The sequence below is a fragment of the Phalacrocorax aristotelis genome, chromosome 12 (genome assembly GCF_949628215.1).
Source record: "Phalacrocorax aristotelis chromosome 12, bGulAri2.1, whole genome shotgun sequence".
NCBI classification, from domain to species: domain Eukaryota; kingdom Metazoa; phylum Chordata; class Aves; order Suliformes; family Phalacrocoracidae; genus Phalacrocorax; species Phalacrocorax aristotelis.
The window spans coordinates 5,860,844-5,875,353 of NC_134287.1; the positions used below are offsets into that span (position 1 = coordinate 5,860,844).

The 14,510-nt window shown below is 36.6% G+C and overlaps 1 long non-coding RNA gene across 1 annotated transcript; it reads left to right on the plus strand.

The window, feature by feature from the left end:
- Positions 1 to 52: 52 nt before the first annotated feature.
- Positions 53 to 1,364, plus strand: LOC142063703 (uncharacterized). The gene is made up of 2 exons (XR_012662836.1): positions 53 to 639; positions 1,285 to 1,364. It is a non-coding gene; the product is annotated as an uncharacterized LOC142063703 (long non-coding RNA).
- The last annotated feature ends 13,146 nt before the right edge of the window (positions 1,365 to 14,510 follow it).

Sequence of the window (14,510 nt, forward strand, 5' to 3'; positions counted from 1 at the left end):
ATGCGCACTCAGCAGGGCGCAGGGTGGGGCTGGGGCGCATGCGCTGCGGCGCGTGGCGGGAAGTGGTTTGGAACGCGGCGTTGGGTGGGGTGGGGATCGCCGTTTACAGTGGGGCGATTCGGGGGGGTGTTGGTGATGGTGGCGGCGGCGGCTGGTGAGGCTGCGCGGTTCCCTCCGGACTCTCGGTTTGGTGGAAAGAGGCGGGCATGTTTTTTCTCGGATGGGGGTTTTGTGTCAGGTGCAGCCGCGGGCTGCCGGCTTGGCCGAGCCGCTGAGGGAGCCGTGGCCGGGAGCTCGGCGGAGCTGTAGAGGCTTGAAGGAGTCTGTGAGGGAGAAACGCATGGAGTGGGAGGGTCGGGAAGGATATACTAGCCTCGTCTTACGTTGAGAGATTCGTTATATCCCCGCCCACACCTTTCCTCTGGGAAGAGAAGCTAGCTCCTGTACTCGGGGCCGCACTGGACTCTTTCTCACTGTATTTTCTTTCCTTTTTTTTATTTTTTGACTCTGTCTGTCCGCACATCGCTGTCCCGGGCCGTGCCAGCTGTCTCTTGCGTGCAGCAGTATCCTGTCCACGTCTTTCTGCTGAGAAGGTGGATAGATGAGGGCATGCCCTCCTCTTTTTAGAATGGAAGACAGGTGGGTGTGAAGGAGAGGTAATCGGTGAGCCAGTGGCTGGATCGCTTCTTTTACTGTGCGGTCTGCGGTACTAGCTTTAATATTCATTTTCAGGCCGGCCTTTAAGTCGTTTCTGAAACCTCTCCAAGGGTTTGTAATTTCAAAAAGCTTAAGCAGCTGATAACTTACAGTACATTAGTGTACAAACACTGTGAAATTATAAGTGTTACTGCACTTCCTATTAATTTCTTTACATGAAGTGTTAAATTTCAGAGTAGTTCTTTATCACAGAATTGATAAGCCTGCTTATTAATTACAGAGCTGCAATTTAGACTGAAATTATTGTGCTGGTATTACAGAAACAGAACAACTTTATTTCTTTTTGTCAAGGCAGTAAACTTAACATTTCTAAGAGTAGAGCATTACAGATTTTAGCAGTTGTGTGGTTGTTCTGGTTTTTTTAACTTAATGTAGTGGAGAGAAGAACAACTGTAACTCCAGAATATACATTAGTGTCTTATTGCTTTTTTCACTTTCAATCCTGTATTGCACACTTCAAAGCAATGTTTATATAACTTTTTGTTCACTCTGCTGAATCGAATGTACTGTGAAGCAGTGCTCGTTTTTCCAGTATACACGTTAAAACTTCTTTGTTTTTTAATGCAGACACTTCGAACAAATGGATCCTGATCAGAAACAAAATTAAAAGTTATCAGATGAAAAAATAAAGGGAAATAATTCTTAAATGCCAGATTTCGTATTTTTGTTCACATAACTGCAAAGTAAGAACTAGAAAAATAACATAGCAAATATTTGAGTTCCGTAAGTGTTCTGTTTTGCCAGAAATCTTCACTTTCTGGCTTTTTTCCACATCTGTGCAAGAAATATTTCACAACTGATTTCAGTAAATCAGTGGAATGAGAGCAGAAAGCCTCTACTTAATGCTTTAGAGCTAAGAGCTCAGGTCAGAAAGAGGGTGTTTAACTTTTTGATACACATAAGAATAGAAACAGCTTGATGTTATTTAAAACAAAAAGCAGCACCCGAGATATCGTGATGTAGTTCCATGTAGAAAGGCCAATATTAACTAAATCCATTCGATCTGTGCAGGAAAATAGTTTCTCGGTATCTGATCATGTATTCAGTGAGGCATTATTAGCTTAACCGAGCAACTATGCATACAGTAAGTTTTCTGTGAGAGTGGTCGTATTCATTCTCTCTGCTGAAATGCTGTCTGAACATGCCTGTGCAGCTTATTCTGAGAAAGTGGGGACAGTTGTTTGGCTGTGTTTCATCACTTGGCCTTTTGCACATTTTTTTTTTTCCTAATATCGTAGCAGTGGGCTCACAAGCACGCTGAAGCATTTGGTGTAGAGTGGGGTGGGCCACAGGGTGCCTCCTCTGCTTTTAGAGAAAAGTGTGATGTAGGAAAATGGAGTGAACCGCTTCTGGGAAGACGTTTGTGTTGTAACTGCACTGCAGAAAAGAAGTGAACTGAAGGGGTTATTGAATTTGTATCTGCTGAGAGTAAAATAGCATTTTTCAGAATATTAAATTGGCATCATATCTTTTAATTAGTTGGACAGTTGTTTGGTTGTACGAAGCATTTGTTTCAGAGATAAGTGATGATTTGTGTGCTTATGACAACACAATTGTGGAAAAGTCTATTGTGAAATCTAATCAGTTGGAGTACAAGACGTTTTCTTCATAAGTTTTCTGTTTATATTTTTGAGTACAAAACTTATTTACAGTCCAAGAATAGTAAAATGCATACTACATCTTGGGTTTTCTTCAGGTTTGTGAGGTTTGTGAAAGCTACTCATATTTTAACCACCAAGTATAACATAGCCATCAATGTTTCATAGCAGTAATTTCAAGAGTTTATGCAAGGGTAGGGCTATGATATCTTTTTCACTTCCAGAAATGGACAAAAAACCAAAATTCCTGTGCCTTCAAGAAAGAAAACAGAAAACCTGTAATCTAAAATATTTTAGTCTGAGGGAAAGCCAGAGACCACAATGTAACTTGTAATTGTTTAGAAGAATCTTGTGGAATCATAAGGTTCTCTTGTTAAGCGAGGGCCATAAATTCTTGAAACTCTCATAACGCTTCATCTTTCAAGAAGAGTTAAATTTTACTTTCTTACACTTAGGTTTCAGGAGGAATACTTTATACTTAATTCTTTAAATGATAACATATATAAGTTGTTTAGTGTCCTCTTTATTTTGCTAGAAAACATCAGCTCATAAGTAAGGTCCTTCTAAGCAAGGTGTGACACAGTGAATGCAATCACTTCATTGCCTAATAACTTACAAAGTCAACATCAGAGGAAAAAGTTTTAGAACGTATAGCAAGATCTAAGTAAAATAATCTTCATAGCCCTAGAGGAAGAAGGCTGATATATTTGGTCTGGTATGCAATTTTTAATAAAGAATGTGCCTGTTTCCTGGTTTCTGTGTCTTCTGACTATTTTGCATAGGATACTTCCAGAGGTTGCCACATCAAGTTAGAGAGAGTACAGCAGGCAAAGAGGTGATTAGCAGTCATTCAGCCAGGTAGTGCAAACAAGGAAAAGCAGATGGTAATCTCCTCAGCTCCACATTTTAAGTAGGATGTCAAGACACTGATTTCAGGGACTTCTGAGCTGTTACTTTGTGTGTTACAGCAATTTATTATCAACTTCATTGTAGTCTTCTACTAGCGATGTGTATTCTATAAACAGCAAGCATATAATCCTCCTCTACAATACTGTTTTTCATTAGCCAGAAAGAGTGAAGAATCTTGGGTGGGGGTATCTTTTAAGTACAGATTAAAAAAAAAAATTGCTGTGTTAATGTTACATTTTACTATAGTATAACCAAATGGCACTGTGTGGAAAGGCAAAAATACTTCATCATTGTAATATCTCAGGTAGTTAAGGTGCTGTGATTCCTGTAGCTAGTTTTGGAAAGCCTTATTGTGTCAGCATGACTGACTGCAGTAAGATCAACAGTACAAATAACCAGTGATGCTGTTCTCTAGTTATGCAGTTTTAACACATCTGGAGAAAAAAAAAATTATTAGTGGTCTTATTTAAAATTGACTTTAAGTACTAAAACAATTAATAATATTGCTTTTATCTCAACAAAGTGTATTTATTACTGTTAGCAGAACTGCCCTCTAAGGAACTGAAGTTTTAAAAATTGTATTTTGTAAGAAAATACTTTTTGATCCTTTTAAAATAACTTTTTCTTCAGAGTGAAGGTCATTGGATTCTTGTTTTAGCTTTGTTTAATTGTTACTACTAAGTTTTCTATTTCTTCTGAATCTGATCCATATTTAGATTATAGTAATTTTTTTGTTTGGAAATGTATAAAATGGCATTATTTTAGACAACAAGAAGAATATTTTTAGTCTGAACTTTGAACAGCTTTGATTACTGTCTGAACCTGGAGAAATTGTTGCTAATTTCTGTTGTGTTGAATTATTTCTAGGTTTGTTTCATAGATGCAGTGAGGATGGGGGAAACAGCATGAGTCCCTCTTTATCTCAGGTTGCTCAACTGAATTAATTTACATATATATTAAAAGTTACAATACAAGCAAGCATCCTGCTCTATTTGTAGCTCTCTGGAGATGAAGAATCCACTTCCTCATCTTATTTAGTCTCTAACATATTTTGCTTATAGTTTGTATTCAAGTTCTTGGCTATTATTTCCCTTTCTCCAGAAGAGTACTCATTGTGGACATGGTAAGTTCTTCTTTCAGTGTGCTTAAGAAGATGGAAATATGATTTGAGTACTATATAAGTTATCACAGTTCTCAGATTCCTCTATAAGAAACTTTTCCAGCCTTCTAATACTTATTTTGCAGCTTTTTACTGTATTGTTTCTTGGGTTTGCCTGTCGTGTTTTAAAATATGGACCCCTAAGTTGTGTTAGTGTTGGCTAGGTCAGTACTATATAGCTGTGCAATTCCTCTGTACTCTTACATTGTTACTGTTTCTACAACCAAAGGTTATTCCTTTGCTTTACGTTTACCTGGAATTTTTTTTGAAGTTTGATTTTTTTTTTTTTTTGCTAACTTCTAGTTAATTTTTTACAGCAACTGCTTCTTTTCAGGTTATCTTTTGTAGTTGTGATGTACATTTCTTGCATATTGCAGCTTTGTTATTAAAAAGTATCTTATATGAGTGTAGGTGGCTTGAAGAATTTGCGTTGCTTTAGTTCTGTCAGAATTTACTGTTCTTTCATTGGTTTTGTTCTGTCACCTGTATGGTTTTCTTTGAGATGTTGTATTTTCTTTATTTGATTTAAAAAAAAAAAAGCAAAAGATGCTGGGCTGTGCAGTCAGCCTTTTCATTGGTAGGTCACATGGGGCTCTCTAGTTTCAAGTCAAGTTTTCATTATCACTCAACCTTATTTAGACGTAATTTTCTGGTAGTAGCACTGAATGTACTTTGAAATGATGACACATTCCCAAAGCTTGTGCTTTTCTTTGTTGTCACTTGAGTGTAGTGTCAGATACGATAGCAGCATGGATTAAACAGAGTATCTCCTTCACAACTAGTGCTAAAGCCAAACTCTTTTCTAACTACGTTTCAAAATAGACCATCTCCTTAGTCAAGGATGTGCGAGTAATGCAGATTTAAAAAGCAGCTTATCTTCCTTGCTTAAGCCAATTTATTTTTGTTTTTAGTGTCCTCGAAGCTTGATTTGGGGTGCTGTTTGATTTGCTTACTTATTTCCATGTACTCCCGCACTCTACTCTGAGTTGTCATCAGTGGATGACAGCCAGAAGGGTTGTCAGTTCTAGAAGCATGTTTTAAAAATTTAAACCACGATTTACAGTGAAACAGCTGTCATAATGTTGGTCCTCATAATTTGTTTATTAATGTGATTTGACATCTACTTGATACTGTATCATTGAACACGGGTCATGGAACAAACATGTACATTAAAGATTTTAAACAAATGTTTTGAGTTTGTTGTTCTTTGCTCTGTTGTATCTTATTTCCTCAAAGGCTTTCTTCACTCTTGTCCTAGAGTAATTGCTTTTGTACAGCAGTTTTGAGATGCCTCGTTTATGAAATTTAGAAATATACTTTTCATATACTGTTTCTGATGCTTTTTGTGTTGAATTATTCCTCTTCACTTTCAATACAAACTAATAATTCATACCTGTTCATTTTATTTGTGTATTTCTTTTAGTATAACTGCACTTTTTTGATCTCCTGTATAGTTACTAAACATCAGATGGGCACTTTAGAATTTTTTTAATTGAATCATTCTTTGAAGTTGTGGAGTCTTTATTCTTTTTAATCAAAGAAGAGTCTTTGGAATGTAAATGAAAGTTGTATAAAATACAAAATTCTGTTAATAGCAATGCTGGTATAAATCTGTAACAGCCCTTTTTTGTGTTTGAACTTAAGTAGCGTGGATTTGCATCAGTGTAGCTGGCAAGAGCACAGTCCCTTTTGAAAAGGGACCCAGTGATTTGGCTTGGATTTTTTTTCAAATAAATACTTGTGCATTTTTGAGGGATGTAATTCGATTAGGTTATGTTAGATTGAAGGAAGATCAAATGCTCACAGCTGGGCTGGGCTGTAACCCAAATGTCTTCAAAAGGTAGCTTTGTCATTTGGAAAAAAAAAAATTTAAAAACAGCCCCTCTGAACAATAGCCATGTTCTCTTTTTAATGTTACAGTGTGATACTACCTAATATTCCTGGTTAATGTAAAATGCTGGTTTCAATGTTACAGGCTCTTCATACCAGTTTACTGGTTATTAACCTCTCTTTCTTCCTTTCCTGTATTGTGAACCAAGAAGCCTGCACTTTAGTCTGATTTTTTAAAAGAAAATAATAATAAATCAGAAACAATGCAGATCAAAGACAGTAATTATTTTTATTTTCGTTGTATAAAGTCCTAGTCTCAATTTGGAAACGCCCTACCCTACCCTCTCCCAAGAAATAGGCTTTGCAATGTGCTCTGAAACCTGGATTTGAGCTGTAACCACCAGAGGGAGCAACTTGTATGGTCGGGACATTTTCACTAAAGATTTCTTTGGTTGTCAAAATTGTAGGCTAGGAACCAAGCCATGACTAATTCACACGCCTGATTTTTGCATCAGAAAATAATCCATTTGAAAATTAACAAAAAATGTTAAATCTCAGATATCAGAAACATTGGGCATTTTATTAATATTCACTAACAAAAAGTGACAGCAGTTGGTGAAACAATTAACATGTAGGAAAAAGAGATTTACACTTTATTTAAAACATTGAAAGCTTTTCCTGATTTGTTTTTCATAGTTTACTGAAGACATTGAATATGTCGGTTATCAACAAATAGAAGAACTTGTAGATCAGAACCTACAGGAAGGTAGTACAATAAAAATACTATTTACATATTTCCTGCTATTGTGCAGAAAAACCTAACCAGTCAACTAGAAGTCTGTTAATTTTTATCTTTACATGCTTACATTGAATAGTCCCATTGAACGCGGTGGCAGTTCCCATGGTTTAAGGTAGAGGTTTCTGAATTTAATTGCCTCATATTCATTCATCAGCAGTAATACTAGCTGCACATGGTGTACGAGGCCTTATTTCTGAGGAGGGATACCCCCAAACCTTTGTAAATACTTTCTCTCCCTTAAATGAGAAACCCATGCTGCTGTCTTTCCCATCCCCATCACCTCAGCCCTGACTTTGCACCTCCCTGACCAGTACAGTGGCTGGAAAATAGAGGGTGGACACAAGGTCTATTAACATGTACAGAAGGAAGCTGCCATGAAGCATGATGAACATGATGCTCTTAGTCATATGGTTTAATTTTAGGTAGTCTGTGAGGAGCAGGGATTTGGACTCAATGATCCTTATGGATCCTTTCCAACTTGAGATACTCTATGAACAGAAGTGGCCCATGTGGAGATACTCTTTGGGTTAAGTTTGCATCTTCATACAAGCAGGCTGCATGGGCATGCCACTTAGAAGTTGTCTGTATGTCACTTGTGCAACTCTTTCAGACAGGCTAAAAATTATTTATTTCTCTACCCTGTTTCCAGCAGGCCTGAGTATGTGTGTGCAGAGGCCAGTAGCGCTTGCCTGGAGAGAATGTAAAACCAAGTACTGCTTTCAGGATGCGTTGATTTAGTATACATTATAATTGTTTTAAAAGGGCTAATAATTTGGCATTTCTGAGTGTACTTTTGTGTTTCAAGAATTCTTGAGATATAACGTTGTCCAGAGGGGACTGGAAAAAACTTGGGGGGAGCTGGGGAAAAGGGAAGTATTTATATACACTGCAAATATCTTTAGTGTCAAAGCACAGAACAAAATACTGATTTAAATTTTAAAAATTGAGATAAATGTTTTCTCATCTCAGTTCACCTAGCATCAGTTCTGTGAATATAATAGGTTTGTGGATGCGTATTTGTTCTACTTCTTTAGGCTTGCTTCAGTATGAAATTTGAAAAGTGTAATCTCAATATCTGTGGTTCTTCAAGACTAGCTTGTATAAAAAGCATTTGTCTTGTCTAACCTGAATTTCAAAACTATGATGGAGATACTAAATATTTATGTTGTCCTTGCTGGTTAACAGGCAATGGTTGTTAGACATTTGAAAGTTGTTAATTGTGAATTTATCATTCAAATCTGATGTTCACACTATAGAATCTAAACTGGAGAGGTGCTTTAGTGATATCAGTCCTGCCTTAAGTGACTGGTTCTTTCAGATGCATGAAAATCATTTGTTAATTTAGCCACTTTAAATAGTATCTTCTTGTTTAGATTATAGCCAATTATAATGAAAGAAGGGCAACGTGCCTCTGTGGCAAGTTTGGCTTGAAACCAGCTGATCATCCCTGCAGTTGCCTGTTTCTCCCTGAGACAGTATTTTGTAAGTAGTAGTACAATAATAAGAGAATAATTGATGTCATGTGGGACAGGGTGGTTTTTATGTTATTAGACAGAGGACTTCCTGTTTTGTAAAGGAAGCTTTAAATAGTTCGACTTTATAAGTCCAAACCTGGCTGAGGTAATTTTTCTAATGCTTTCCGATGTTGCGTTGAATTTTGTGTGAATGTGGTGAGGAGTTGCTCCTTCCCTTGTACTTAGTTATTAGACAAGGTCTGCCAAACTGAAGTCTCAGCAGGAGGAATAGAGAACATCTTCCACTGCACTGAGTTCTGTGCTGTCATAGTTAGACTTCTCTCTTTTGGCAGCTTGAAACTAACAAAGATGCATTTATGCTACTATCTAGCCCCTACTATGATGGCATTTAAACATACTTTTAGATTTTTAAAATGATAATTCTATATGGCAGATGTGCTCAGTTCTCTTACAACTGTCTTGAATGAAAGTAATTTTTTAAGGTGAATGGTCTAACAAAACCTGTCCCAATGTATACTAAACCTTAAGAAAAAAGTTAAAAATGCAGTTAAAAAAAATGAGGCTTTACTTCGATTGTGTAATGTACCTTAAGTTTATCTGAGTTCTCTAGAACTTCTTGTCAGTTCTTCTTGTCAGTTACTTCACAGTATTTTCATTCCAGGTTAAAACACGGAGTGCTACAAAAATAAAAGAAAATTTGGAAACAAGCGGAGTAAGTAGAAAAAAGTCTAGCTGACAACAAATATACTATACTATAAGATAGTATAAATTAGAAAATAATCAAGCTTACCAGATCTACAATATACTACTTTCAGCTTCAGTTTTTCTTTTAAGACGGTATGTATGTTTTCAGCCTGTTTTTTATAAATACTTATGGCTAAAAACTGAAAGGTTATAAAAGACTGCAGATTTTCTTTGCTTAATTTGAAATAAAAAATAATCCTTTGTGAAATTGCTAAACTGTGTGTGACATTCACCATGCATCGCTCCTTTCATTTTGCAAGCATTTACTGTATGTACAGTATAACTTTTTTCCCCAGTAAAGGAAGAGGGGAAGGGGGCATAAGAACTCGCACAGTTGTCTGACCATTTTGCTTGGATATTGTACCTCACAGTGTAGTGGATTATTTGTTTTAATTTATTGCTCAATTGTTAGGGCTAAAAATTTATGCAGGTTCAGAAGGGGACTGGATACAGTAATGGAAAAAATCAGTTATGAACTGTTGCACATAAAGGTACTAAATTTTAACATGTATGTGAAATACAAGCTACCTAATGCTGAAAGAGTACTTACTTGCTCTGCAAATATATTTTATTGTCTTTATTGGAGAGGGAGTATTGCCTAGATAGACCTGTGGTCTGACCCGTTATAGTTTTTATTTTTTTTTTTTTTGGCAGCTATTTTGCCCCTTATGCTGTGCCATAAGACACCAAATGGCACTGCTATTAACTGAAAAATCTGATCTAGCATACATGATGTGCATTTAGAGTGATATTTCTATACATCACTGTACACTTATTGATACCACTCTGACCATAACAACTGGAAGAAAAAGATTTCCTTAGGATATATGAATGTCTATTTTACTGAGATCAGTAAGGAAACTTGTATATGTATTTAGGTGTATTATCAAATACATAATTTAAAAAAAAAAAAAAAAAGGAATGGTTACTCACTTGTACTCTGTCAGTAGTTGAAGTAAGTTTGTGGAAGTTACTAGGACAATTAGATGTCCTGGTCCTGCTGTAGGAGCACTGTGATCCCATTTTAGTTTCTCTAAGTGCATGTTCACACACAATCTCTGCCTTCACAATTCCTCTACTCTTGGAGCAAATCAATGATTACTGTGCCCCCTGTGCCAGCTGTGCTTTTTTCAACTGGGTCAGGGTAGGTACAGATACTTGCCAACTATCCTACCTGAAAGCTGAGATCAGTAATAAACAGTAGTTCAGAAAAGCTTTTAAAGACTTAGTTCTGATTTCTTCTGGGATTCTAGGTAGGCCTACTTATAAATTCAGTCTTCAGCAATTTCTAGCTTTCTTCCCTGCTGCTCACTCTTCATCCGTCCTGCAGCTATTTGTTTCTGTTTCCTGACTAAATCTCTTCCTCTCACTTCCTCTCTAGCTCCTGTGGGTTACAAACCACATGCCTGAGCACAGAATAACTGGAAGTGAGCTCCACACCTTAGGATTTATGCCTTGTCCTTTCTGTATTGGTAAAGAGAACTGTACAATTTACCTTCTTGTCCATTTTTCTGCATCTTTACTTCCTCTGGGATTAAGTTGTGGTAGTATACAAAATAATCATCTAATATAATGGTTCTTGGGTAGTGCAAGATCCTTCAGAGCAGAAATTATTCTTGAGGAAATGTATATTTTGTTGTTATAACATGTAACAGACTGCATCTTTATAAATCATAGAGATTAACTTAACAAGTAGTTTAGGAAAATGCCATTTTAGGTACTCCTTCCAGTCAGTGTACAGTATCATGTCATTGTTTAGTGTAAAGGAAGTAAATCCCTGAGTAAGTTAGTTTCAGCTATAACTTTTGTTATAGAAGGGGTTAATTTATCCATCAAATTATGAATGAATAGCAAAAGGAATGTTTGGATCCATTCCAGAACAATCCTAAAGTGTGTGGCTTGTGTGATTCAGAGATTCGTGGGCAAAAAGAAATATCATGGCAAGGCATTCCTGTACTTTGTTGCACAATTTCTCCTAGTGAAATCAATAATAAACCTGAATATTTTTCAGTAATCTGAAATTTCAGGGTTTTTTTTTTCCTTAGTCATCTGGAAGTGATCTGAAGTCATTGGTGAGAAAAATCTGCAGCTGGATAATGGCACTTGTACATAATGGTGCAGACCTTTCCATGACTCAGTTATGAAAACGTGCATTTGCAGCCATTAAAAAGTCATTAATGCTTAAAGAATGGGGCTATATCTACAGAAGATAACTGTGTTCTGGACAGCAGCTTTGAAAAGAATTTAGAGGTCAAATAACTGCGGTGCCAGAGTAAAAGTGGCTAATGCTGTTATGGGTATGTCTTTCTGCTCTTTTGTACTGAAATGGCTCAGTAGTACTTTATTAATTTACAAGGGATTACTGGAATAATCATATGTAAAGTTGTGAAGTGCCCAGATGTGTGGTGACAATTTTCATAGCAAGGTGGGCCAAAATTCTTAGCCCTTACCAATAATAATGTTAAAAGCCAAGACGTATTGAAACAGGCAAGAGTTTATCTGTAAGTTAAACCTACAAATTGAGACAGAGGAAGTATTAAGTTACTAATAAGCATGCTGTGTAAATTAATTGTGTTTGCTTATGTTGTAATTTAAAGGTAAGATCTGCAGCTTAGTTAGGCCTATTAAACTAATTTTGAACTTCATAGTCCCAGATTTGAAAGCAAGACCCTTTGCAGTATAGAATTCCATGGATGTTATCTACTTTAGTATTTAGTAGGTGACTATCCTTTTAGAGATCATGCTGAAGCCTAAATTAATATGGCTAGGCTTTTGTAAGTATCCAATGGAATAATGTTACATTAGCTTACCTGTATTCCTACAAATTACTTCACAGCTTTGGGTTGCTTTGTAGCCTGGAAAGACTCGATGGACTAATTTCTAATGTGTGTGTAACCTTCTTTGATTTACTATTTATAAATATCTGAATCAAATCCAAGGGAATATTAAACGTTATCCAGCCCTGTGTTAGGAACGGTTAGATTGTTAGACCACTAATCTCTCATTTGCTTTGAAACTCCTTTTCTTTAGCTCAGTCTATCAGAATTGCAGACTTCTTTGTTCAGCCCATAGATTTTTCTCTGAGTTTCTTATATTGTAACAGGGTGAGCTAAGGCTTCCCCCCCCCCCCCCCCCCCCCTTTTGTCTCCGTTATGAGAGAGTGACACCATTTGATAACCCCTCTGGAATAATGTGTACAATTCCAGTTGCCTGTGTTAAAGATGAGCACAGAGCAGAAATGGTGCACCAGAACTCTGGGAGTTGCTGATTGTGAGAACAGACAGCTCTTCTGAGCAGGAACTAAGATCTGGGAGCAGTTGTGATCAGAAAAGGATTTACTGAGGAGGTTGAGGTGGCTGCAAATTCCTCTTCCATCTGTAGCATTGCTTATTGAAGCACATGCTCCTAGCTCCTAGAGATGCAATGGGGGGAACAGCTATGCAACTCTTCTGTAGTTGCTTTATTTAAGTGGAGCAGGAAGAGAAACGCAGAAAAGGAAAGAGTGATTTGAAATAAAAGACAGCATTGGTGTAAGAACGAGTGTTCGTTAATATGTTTAAACTCATAGACATGACTTGTGAGCTTTAAACCTTGTCAGACCAAGGTTTCACAGCAATTTGATGAAAGGGTTTATATGACATATTTGCTTATGATAATAAGGAATTGGATTTAATGGCCTGGGGATCTCCTCCAGCACAATGTTTTTATGAAAGCTTTCATCTATGAGAAGTTGTTTCAAGATTTTTATAGCAGATTTCAGTCCAAGTCATTTCCCTTGGCTCGCAGAGTCCTGTAGTAGTCTGTGGTTGTTAAGACTGCTTTTCCCCCTAGGGATTCTTACAGATAACTGTAAGGATTGTGGAGATTGCTGATTTTCTTCAAGTTTTAAAGAAAATTATTTGAAGCGAAGGAAACATGCTTTGTAGTAGAAGTGTCTAAGGCCATGACAGTACCATTCCTGTAGTAAGTTTTGTTACATGGTAGTAGGTGATAGCTTAAAAGAAGCAGATGAAGTCTGCGCTGGGTTCTGAACACCACTCTCTTTATCCTGAAAGGAGACACCAAGGGTATGTCTTTTTCCTACAAAAAAAAAAATCCTCTCTGAACTCTGATGCCCGCAGGCTGCCAATACTGACCTCTACTTGTTAAGTAGTTTTTTGTGAATTATATGTTTTCTGGAGGTTTTAGAGAATTGAGTTTTTCCCCTCCATTAACTCTAAATTCAAGAAAGTATCCTCCTTCAGAAAAATACTTAAGCATGTGCTTATTAGCTATTCAAATGTTAAAAGACAGGTGAGGTGCTATGCCTGTGAGGTAGTGAAGTGTAAATTTTGTTTGAGAGCAATATAGTTGCTATGCTCAATTAAAATTAAGTGGAAGTCTCCCTTCATTTGGGGGAGGGTGACCTTTCAAATATATTTATAAAAATACATATACACGCACAGTTTTATTGAATGGCTTTTTTTCTTCTGTCTTGACTTAGATGTACCTTTCTAGATGAAAAAGAGAAACTACATCCTTTGATGTCAGGCAAACTCATGTATGCTTTATCATGGACAGCTGATAAAGAAAGTGCTTTCCTGTAGCACCTGTTTTTCAGCTGATAAACTCTGCTTGATGTAAGTGATAACGAATTGTATATTTTAAAGATTTATCAGGATTCTCATCTGTTAGGATTTCAGGGTCAGAACTGTGGGAAGTGTTTGTATGATGGTTTACAGTTTCTTAGTGCTTCCTAGCTGTTTTTTAAATAGCTATAACATTAAATTAGATAACCCAATTAATCTGTCATAATTGGATATGTGTTCTAAAAATTGTACACATTGTATTTCTGATGCAATAAACATTTGCTCCTTTAAATGTTCTGCAATTAATGTTAGATGGTTTTATGTTAATGTGCCATGAAATATAAATGCAGAAATAGGTACTGGAATTTGATGGCTCGATAATACACAAACTTCTGAATGGGCCAAAACAGTTGAGCTTGATCCCAAATATCCTGAGAATTCATGTATGATGGAATCGATTATGGTAATGTTCAGCAGATTTTAATAGCACATTTTTACACGTTTTTAGAAGAAAATACATATTGTCTGTATTGTGTTAGGAGACAGGTTACTTGTAGATACTATTAATATTTTTCATGCAAGTTCTTTGGTTTCAAGATTACAAATAACAGGGACTGAGTTAAGGCTAATTATGTTTTTAAGAAGTTTAATAGATAAGAGCAAAGCATGGGAACAAACGTAAGTAGTTATCATAGTTATTTAAAACCGCAG